Source organism: Camelus bactrianus, chromosome 11 (assembly GCF_048773025.1).
Source record: "Camelus bactrianus isolate YW-2024 breed Bactrian camel chromosome 11, ASM4877302v1, whole genome shotgun sequence".
NCBI classification, from domain to species: Eukaryota; Metazoa; Chordata; class Mammalia; order Artiodactyla; family Camelidae; genus Camelus; species Camelus bactrianus.
Genome location: NC_133549.1, coordinates 56680401 through 56690312, shown reverse-complemented (window position 1 = coordinate 56690312; position 9912 = coordinate 56680401). Strand labels below are relative to the sequence as shown.

Genomic DNA, 9912 nt, shown 5'->3' with positions numbered 1-9912 from the left:
ATGTTAGTGGAAAAGAGAAGTAGGTAGCATTATTTTTCTCCTCTAAAAATGGGACTAAGTATGAGCAATTTTAAATTACTTGTTTAAGATCACATAATTGTATTCAGACTTAACCTCATATGATTCTGGAGTCAGTACACTTAATTGCCAACACTAGTCACCTGAATTAACAGCAACTAGGTGGAAATCCACAGACTTCCTTTTTCCAGGCTTCATAGAGACATCTTGGTCTGTGCATTTTTTCAGTTACATTTCAATAGATTATTTATCCTCTCCAGCTGTTTTGTTAGCTGCTACAGCAATTCATAGCTTGTATGTAGCATTAAAAGATGCTGAAATTCTTAATGAGATTTTATTAATTATATTGATTCAGTACAATATAATATTATGGACCTATAATATCGATTATGATAATGAGGTACAGTCAATACAATGGTAAAATCAACACGCCAAATCCTAGAGGATTTCTAAAATGTAGGACATTATGAAGCAAAACATTGTACATACTGCTGAAATTAATCTGTGAAGAACTGTGCATGTTCAGCAGCCTTCTTCATATACAAGGAGATATAAAAGATACAAAATTTCTAAAATCAGTATTTATTTTTATTTTTACTAGGCATAATTTTTCTCTAATAGTTCAACTAAAATTGTTTATTTCAATGCTTGTCTACTTGAGGTCCTTTTCTGGGTCTGCTAGATAGGTTAATGTGTGCTGATAAATCTGCTTTGAGTCCTTATTACCAAATCTTAGTCTTTGAGTGAATATTTGTTCAGAGTACAGATTTGTAGTATTGATTACTTTACAGTTGATTTCTCTTGAAGCTTTTTCTTCCCTCCATTAAATATGCCCCCTGATAGTTTTAGCTCAGGATATTAGTTTTATCATAAAATGTCCCCAAATAAATGGCATATTCATGCTTTGAAAAATGTATGCTCAATTTCTTGGAATAGATTTTTCTTTTCACTGTATTCAGTGATTAGGCATTAGTAAATGTCTTTAGATTTTTTTTTTGGCTTTGGTATATGAAAAAGCTGCTTACTTGATGGAAAAATGACTGATTTCTATTTTATTTCTCATACTACACCAGTAATCTGACCTCTGCCTAAATATTTCATAACACATAATTTTGCTATTTAATTTGTCATGCCTGGTGTGTATTCTGGTTATCTGAGCATGTTCAGGAGCAGCAGTGGCAAGTGAAGTTCATCTACAGAATAAGCATTATTAGTATTAGGGAGTGACATGCTCAAGAGACAGAGAGTGTCAAGATACATTGTGTGGTGTATGTTCATGACGTATGTCCAATAAAGAAAATCATCAAAACACAAGGGAGGAAACTAAAAGAAGAAGAAAAGAACAGTGAAGAACTATAAAGCAACTGGGAAACAAATAATACATTGGAAATAAGTACATACCTATCAACAGTTGCTTTAAATGTCAGTGGAGTAAATGCTCCAGTAAAAGCCCGTTGAGTGGCTGACTGGATTAAAAACAAGATCGATCTATATGCTGTTTACAGGAGACTCACTTCAGAACTAAAGACACACACAGACTGAAAGTGAGGGGAAGGAAAAAGCTTTTCTGTGCAAATGAAAATGACTAGAAAGCATAGAGACTAAACAACATGCTACAAAAAAAGCAATGGGTCAAAAAGAAATCAGAGGAAATCAGAAAAATATCTTAAGACAAATAAAATGGAAACACAACCTTCCAAAATCTCTGGGATGCAGCAAAAGCAGTTCTGAGAGGCGGGTTTAAAACTGTACAGGCCTAACTTAGGAAATAAGAAAAATTTCAAATAAACAACCTAACCTTCCATCTAAAGTAATTAGAAAAAAGGAGAACAAACTGCACCCAAACTGAGTAGAGGGAAGGAACTAAGAAAGACCAGAGAAGAAATAAATAAATTAGAGATGCAGAAAAAACATAGTAGAAAAGATCAATGAAACCAAGAGCTGGTTCTTTGAAAAGATAAACAAAATGGACAAACCTTTAGCCAGGCCTATCTCAGAAGAAGAGAAAGAGGACCTGAATAAACAAAATAAGAAATCAAAGAGGAGAAATACCTAATACCACAGAGATACAAAAAAAAATTATAAGAATTCTACAAACAGTTATATATTAACAAATTGGACAGCCTAGAAGAAATGAACCTAATTCCAGAAACATACAAACTTCCAAGACTGAATCAGGAAGAAAGAGACAATCTGAATAGGCCGATTGCTAGCAGTAAAATTGAATCTGTAGGAAAAAAAATTCCATCAAGCAAAAGTCCAAGACTGTACCGCTTCACAGATGAATTCTACTAAACATGCGAAGATGAGCCAATGCTTAGGCTTCTTAAACTATTCCCAAAATGCATCTCAGTGTTCATAGCAGCATTATTTATAATGGAGAAGATATGAAAGCAGCTCATGAAAGATGAATGGATAAAGAAGATATGTTATATATATTCAATGGAATAGTATTCAGTTATAAGATGATGAAATTCTGACATTTGCAACAATGTGGATAGACCTGGAGGGTACTATGCTTAGTGAAATAAGTCAGAGAAAGATGAATACTCTGTTATTACTTATATGTGGAATCTAAAAATAAAACATGAATGTATAAAACAAGAGAGAAACATACTCACAGATATAGAGAACAAACTAGTGGTTACCAGTGGGGAGAAGAAAGAGGAGAAGGTGGAGATAGGGATATGAGATTAAGAGACACAAAATAAGAAATAGTAATAAATAAGTAGCAAGGATATATTGTTCAGCACAGGGAAATACAGCCATTAATTTGTAATAACTTTTATGTAGAGTATAATCTATAAAATATTGAATCACTATTGTATGCTTGAAACTTATCTAATACTGTAAATTATTTAAACTTTAATAAACAAGTAAAATAAACAATAAAAAGGAAAAAGAATATTAGGATAATAATTGGTAGGTTAGATCCAAAACTGATTTGTGTCCTAGAAGGCATATTACCAAAATTTTTAGAATTTTCATTGTTACTGGACAAAAATCTATACCAAAACTAGGATCTACCCAAATAGGAAATCTCGAAATGAAAAATGCTTCATAAAGTTAGTCAAACAATGCCCTTCTGTGACACTGTAGGAATATGGTCGCATACCCAGTTGTCTTATTTCCAAATGTTGGATAATTTGTCTCCACCCTCTAAAGAAGAAAAAAATGAGCCTTAATCTATCACTCAAAGATGTTAACACTCTTTCTTGTCTCTTAGTTACTCATCTGTTTATACAGATGTACGTGTCTATTTCTTTTTATCTATAGTAAGAATTATATCATATACACAATTTTAGATTCCATCATTTTTACTTTGCAGTATATTGTGAGCATTTCTCCATTCCATTCTGTGTTTTAATGGGACATTTCAAACCATTCTGTGAGGAAGATCAGGAGAACAGGTGTTTATACATTGGGGATGAGTGAAGTGAACCACATAAATTATGACTTCCTAGCTACTGGCAGAAGCAGAAAATCCAAGTGTCCTGGTTGCTAACCTTAATTTCTTTCCAACAGGCTGTGTAACTTAATTTGATCTCTCTCTCTCTGTCAATCTCTCAATCGCTTTCTTTTTTTCTCTACTTGTACCTGTTTTGAATATCCAATCTAAAATGACATTATTATTAGTACTTATTGATTTGGTGAATTTTCTAGTGAAAATTCTTCTTAGATATTATATGTATTAGTTTGTAGTGATTTTAATTTCTTTAGAGAGATTAGGACACTGATATAAAAGTACGCCTTTTAAATTCAGAATTCTTTATATGGTTTAGCCATTTAAATTGCATTCTATTTTTTTCTGTTGGTGAGTTTACATTTTGGATTAAATGGGTTAATGCCTGAATGGAGATTTAAATGGCCATTCATTCTTAAGACAGCTTTTCAGTCTACTTAATGTCAGGTATGTGTCTGTAAGAGAAAATAAAAACACTGTTGTATTTTCTACCATGTTTAAAATTTCACATTTATACACAGAATACCAAGAAATCAAATTTAAATATTTAACAATAAGGAGAAATGTTTTACAGTGTTCAATTTGACATTTCTGAGAAATTTGATGTGATTTCAGAGGTTGTTTTTTAGGGGTTTTCTCCCCATAGACACTTGTTGATCCCACTGAACTGAAAAGTAATGTTTGTAAATAAGGTCACTACTTTTTAATTCTTAAGAAAAGCAGAATCATTAGAAACCAAAATTAAGGCCCTCTTTATAATGAGGAGTTAAGATAAAACTGCAATTGAGTCATGAGGTTGCATGAAAATCATTTTAGAATAACCATTAACTCTTCCAAATGCAGTGAGATACAGTGTGTCCAAATATAAATGGATTTCCAAGGATAGCTAATAATTGTTTTCTAAGGACAAATGGATACTTTGCCCAATTTTCTTTCAGATATTCACCTCTGGATATGTTGTCAATAATTTTGCACTGTAAGTTATATAGCTTATAACTTACTTGTATGTCAAGACTATGCTGAATCAACCAAGAATAGTTAGTATGACAGAGTTTGCTTTCCATTGCAGCATGGTTTGGTTGATCTGTCGGATGACCCAAAGCAACATTTTACTGCTCTAGTGATAGTAATTTATATAGTCTGAACTCAGTGTGTGTGTGTGTGTGTGTGTGTGTGTGTGTGTGTGTGTGTGTGTGTGGTCTTCTAGTGTTTCTTCCAGATTTACAGAGTGGTTTGTAGCAGAAGTGGGAAACAGAAAATGAATGAAATGAATTGTCATGTTCATTGCCCTCAATAACAGTTATAGTTATTAAACAATAATTACTCTTTCCTACTTCAAATATACCATCTGCTTAAGTAATCTTCCAAAATCCCAATTACACTGATAATTACCCATCCAAACAAAACAACATAGCTTACCCGAATTTCAAGAGACTGAAGGAATACAAGAGTAGTGTGAATGTGCTAATTTATACTTTTCTCCACCAGATCTAGAAGCCTTCTTGGCAGATGTGGGACACACTGATAGCTCACATTTATTTTTTATGACATCCAACAACTGTTAAGCCTTGTACATTGACATTCTCATATAATCTTCATCATAAACCAATGAGTAGATACTATTATTCTCATCTTTTTATTGATGAGAAAATAGAGGTTTTCAATTTTTTTTCAATATCTTGTTTATGGTCACATTTGGCACTGTGCAGGCTTGAAAATAGGCAGTGTGGCAAGCTATATTTTCCAAAAGTGACCAAAGTGTTATTTCTAGTAACACATAATCTTTTAAAACCTTGTTATTCCCCATCAAAAGGTAGAGTCCCTACTAACTTCCACCTGTCCTGGGAATGTTGGTGGGCTTATGATTGCTCTATTCAACAGAGTGTGACTGACAGAAATAATGTTTTTTAACACCTGAGGCTAGATTATGCAAAAAGATACGGTCTTCCATTGTCTCTTTTGGTGTCAGGACAGTCACCCTCAGACCCCAGTCTCCAGGGAGGAAATTCAGGCCACGTGGAGAAACTACATAATTCATGGTATTTCTGAGAGCCACAGCTAGGTGCTCAGCTGACAGCCAGTACCAACCTCAAGAGCAATCAGGCTTAGGCTGAGTGAACAAGTTTTCAAACCATTCCAGCCTCTTGCCATCAAGTTATCTCCTCTCTTTAAGCCTTTTCGTAGGGGGCTCTGTGAATCATGGAGCAAAGACAAGACTACCCAGTAGTCTTTACTACATGAAGAACCCATAAGCATAATAAAGGGTTGATTAAGTTTTGGATTAGCTTATTAATTAGTCCTTGTATATGAAACAGGCAATCTAATTTCAAGCTAGTATTTTAAAATATGAGAAGATACTGTCTCTATTAAGGAAAATAAGGCATTAAGCTATATCTTCAGTTTTTAAAGATTCAGAATATTTCCTCAAGCATAAAGATTATATACACACTTCTAGGCTACAGAACCTCCAATATTTGGGATTCCTGCCTTCTCCCAAAGACACTGCAAGACTTCTAATTCCTTCAGGATCAGGAATGGGAGGAGAGACAGAAGGAAACCAGGACCAGGGAAAAATCATTTAACATCACTTAACGTAGTCTTTTTGCCATTATTTTTTGACTGTCATAGCATCTGACTGGGAAGATTTCCAAACACTGACTTTCTCATGGAAGGCTTAATGAATTCTTTAGAAACTCCCAACCTCCCCACAAAGTGGAACCCTGTGCACTACACAGTTATCTGCCCAGGTGGTACAGCATCCCACTGATTCCTTATAACTCCTTAAACTTTCTGCTAATTGACGTACTATCATCTCTCTGGACTTGCATTATTTATTTTTTTAAGCTACAGCTAGCAATATATCCAACTCAAGGGAGTATACTAATCTAAGACTTTCAGAAATTGAGGATTAGTATCAGACACAAATGGATTATTTTCTAAATGCATGTAGTCTGAATTTACTATTTTAAAACTCATTGCAAAGATTCATAAGGAGCTTTATACTTATTTATGCAAGAAAGGATGTCCAGAATTATTGAGAGCAGCACTACTGAAGGGTGATCATGGACTGCTATGACCTGTGAACTGTTTGTCACTGGCCCATAAGATCAGTTCAGAAAGTGAGAGTAAACATTTGGCCAATGTTATTGAAATGAACAATGCTGTGACAAACAGGCATGTGATAATTTTTCCAGTAATTTATTTTATTATATGTTGCAAAGTATCAGTGCAACCAATGGGTTGAAATTTTCAAAACAACACAAAAAATAGATCCTTGATTGTAGAGTTTGGAAAGCAGTAATGTGTAAAATAGAAAATGAAGTCCGAACTAAGGGTTTGCCTGAAATACTTATATTGCAGAGTATTTTTTTAAAATTATATATGCCTGTCACTTAAATTTTCTGGATGAAAGTCTTATTTTTAATTTTTTCTCCAATTATCTTTCTGTATATAAAAATAAGATTAAGTCAATTTTTATTTCAGTCTTAAAATTGGTCATTGTTACCCATGCTTCATTACTTCTTCTGAACCTAATTCAAAGTCTGCATCATAGTGTCAAGAGATCAGAGAACTAGTTCTTGTCTAACTCACAAGCTCTTTTGCAATTTAGAACTTAAGAAACATCAAGGACATACAGTTCACTGAGAAAATTAACCAGTGTCTTGCAAATAAAGCATGGGCATAAACACCCTGCAGTATTAAATTGAGTTAGACAGTTGGCAAGATGAGGAAATCAATAGCATCTTGGCATGTTGATGAGAAATGCTGCTTGATTTGTGGCAGAAATGATTAAAATAAAAATCAAATGTGTTCTTACTACCCAAGAGTAGCTGTTCACAATATTGTATCTAGTCTTATATATGTATTTCTTATTTGTCAATTGTTTTTAAGTTACATGAAATTTGATAGTGATTTTTTAACTTGCTACCATATAGTCATTTTTTGCCTCATGTCACTTAAAATTCTTCAAAAACATGACTTTAAAGATCTGAATAGTATTTCATAATATATTTAACAATTTCTTCATTGTTGAACATTTACTTTTATATTTGTTGGAAGAAATGACATTATTGTATATACATATTTGTCTGCATTTCTGTCTGTTTATTCCTTATGATTTATTTCTAAAAGTGTCATTTTATTGAATTGTATTTGTTTCCTATTGGAGCATTTCATTTTATTTCTATTTTTAAAGCCATATTTTTCTGTTATTCAAGTATGTGTAGTACGTAGTTTGATTCATTGCAAAACAGACATAAATTCTTTAAATTCAGTTCTTAAAATTAAAACTATACAGTCATATAATGATGCAAAATATAATACAGAAATGCAAATTAAAATACTTAACCAATACTCCTGTCTACAACCAAGCATCCCCCAAAATATGTACAACTTAAATTGTTTCTATTTTCAGTTCTTGTGATTACTGCTATAATGCTTAATGATGTTCTTTTATATTCACTTCTTTTTTAAAAATTTTTTTGAGTTATAGTCAGTTTACAATGTTGGGTAAATTCCTGGTATTGAGCACAATTTTTCAATCACATATGAATATACATAGATTCATTTTCACATTCTTTTTCACTGTGAGCTACCACAAGATCTTGTATCTCTTTCCCTGTGCTATACAGTATAAACTTGTTTCTCTTTCTAGGTATACCTGTCAGTATCTACAAATTTGGAACTCCCAGTCTGTCCCTTCCTACCCGCCTACCCCTGGAAACCACAAGTTTTTATTCTATGTCTATGAGTCTGTTTCTGTTTTATATTTAAGATCATTTGTCGTCATCTTTTTTTTTTTTCTCAGATTCCACATATGAGTGATACCGTATGGTATTTTTCTTTCTCTTTCTGGCTTACTTCACTTAGAATGACATTCTCCAGCGACATCCATGTTGCTGCAAATGGCATTATGTTGTGGGTTTTTTATGGCTGAATAGTATTCCATTGTATAAATATACCACAGCTTCTTTATCCAGTCATCTGTTGATGGACATTTAGGCTGTTTCCATGTCTTGGCTATTGTAAATAGTGCTGCTATAAATATTGGGGTGCTGGTGTCTTTTTGAATAGGGTTCCTTCTGGTTATATGCCCAGGAGTGGGATGACTGGGCCATATGGTAAGTCTTTTCCTAGTCTTTTGAGGAATCTCCATACTGTTTTCCACAGTGGCTGCACCAAACTGCATTCCCCCCAAATATGCAATGCTTCACGAATTTGCGTGTCATCCTTGTGTAGAGGCCCTGCTAATCTTCTCTGTATTGTTCCAATTTTAGTATATGTGCTGCCAAAGCTAGCACTATATTCACCTCTTGATCTGAGAACGTTGGGTATTTTCTGTAGATTCTTGCTAGGAGAGATTGAGGGTTTCTCTCTGTTCTGGTCCCCCGTTGCCACTTAGTTCTTTTATTTTTGACAGTTAGATTGTTATTCTTGCTTTTTAACATTAATTACCTCTGTGACTCTATGCAATAAAATTAGGTTATTTTTTCTTGTATCCTCCACTGTGGCTAGTTTTAATTTTCTACCTCTTGTCCTTTGTAATTTTAATTTTACATTATTCTCAGGGGAGAAAATGTTAATATTCTGTTTTGTATGCACCAAATTCAGTTTTCTGAGCTCTCTCTGAATGTTGATACCAAAGGATGTCAAACTTTATAAGTATGAGAGAATAAAGAGATTGGATACATGTAAGAAAATAGAAGAGGTAGTGAAGGAGGTCTAATATATGTCACATGGGAGTTTCAGAAAGAGAAGGCTGAGAAGATGGGTCAGAGGAAAGGATCAAGGAGACAAGGGAGGGAAGTACTAAGATCTGAAGTTGACAGGAGTCTCAGGCTTTTTCAAAGTTATTATGGTTTTCTAGGCCCTTTGTATTCCTGTTAGAAGTGTAGAATAATTTTGTTAACTTCCAGGGGGAAAAAAGCCTGCTGAGATATTGATGGGGATTGCACTGAATTTGGAAAGAAGTGCTTTCTTGATAATACTGAGGGTTTGCTTTTTTTTAACCCATGAACATGGTATTTACCTCCTTTTATTTAGGTCATTTTAAATTCCTCTTAGCAAAGTTTTGGAGTTTTTTACTGTACAACTCTTTCACATCTTATGGAACATCTATCCCTAAGTCTTTGATATTTTTGGTGCTATTATAAATATTTCTAAATTTCCACTAGCCTGTTACTAGTGCATAGAAATACTATTGAGTTTAGAATGTAGATCTTGATTCTGTAACCCTGTTAAGCTGACCAGTTTTAGTAGTTAATTCATAGGTTCTGTAGGATTTTCTACATTGACAAGTACATCTCTACATAAAGATAATTTTACATCTTTCTTTCCAATTCTGATGCTTTTCATTTCTTTTTTTCTTAGTGCACTGGCAAAAACCTCAATACAATGTTGTATTGAAGTGGTGAGAGCAGACATCTTTGTCT

General features: G+C 33.5%; 1 non-coding gene across 1 annotated transcript; it reads right to left on the bottom strand.

Annotated features, from left to right (window-relative positions):
• Positions 1-8674: 8674 nt before the first annotated feature.
• On the bottom strand, positions 8675-8781 carry LOC123617710 (U6 spliceosomal RNA). Its single transcript, XR_006725917.1, has one exon. It is a non-coding gene; the product is annotated as a U6 spliceosomal RNA (small nuclear RNA).
• Between the last annotated feature and the right edge of the window lie 1131 nt (positions 8782-9912).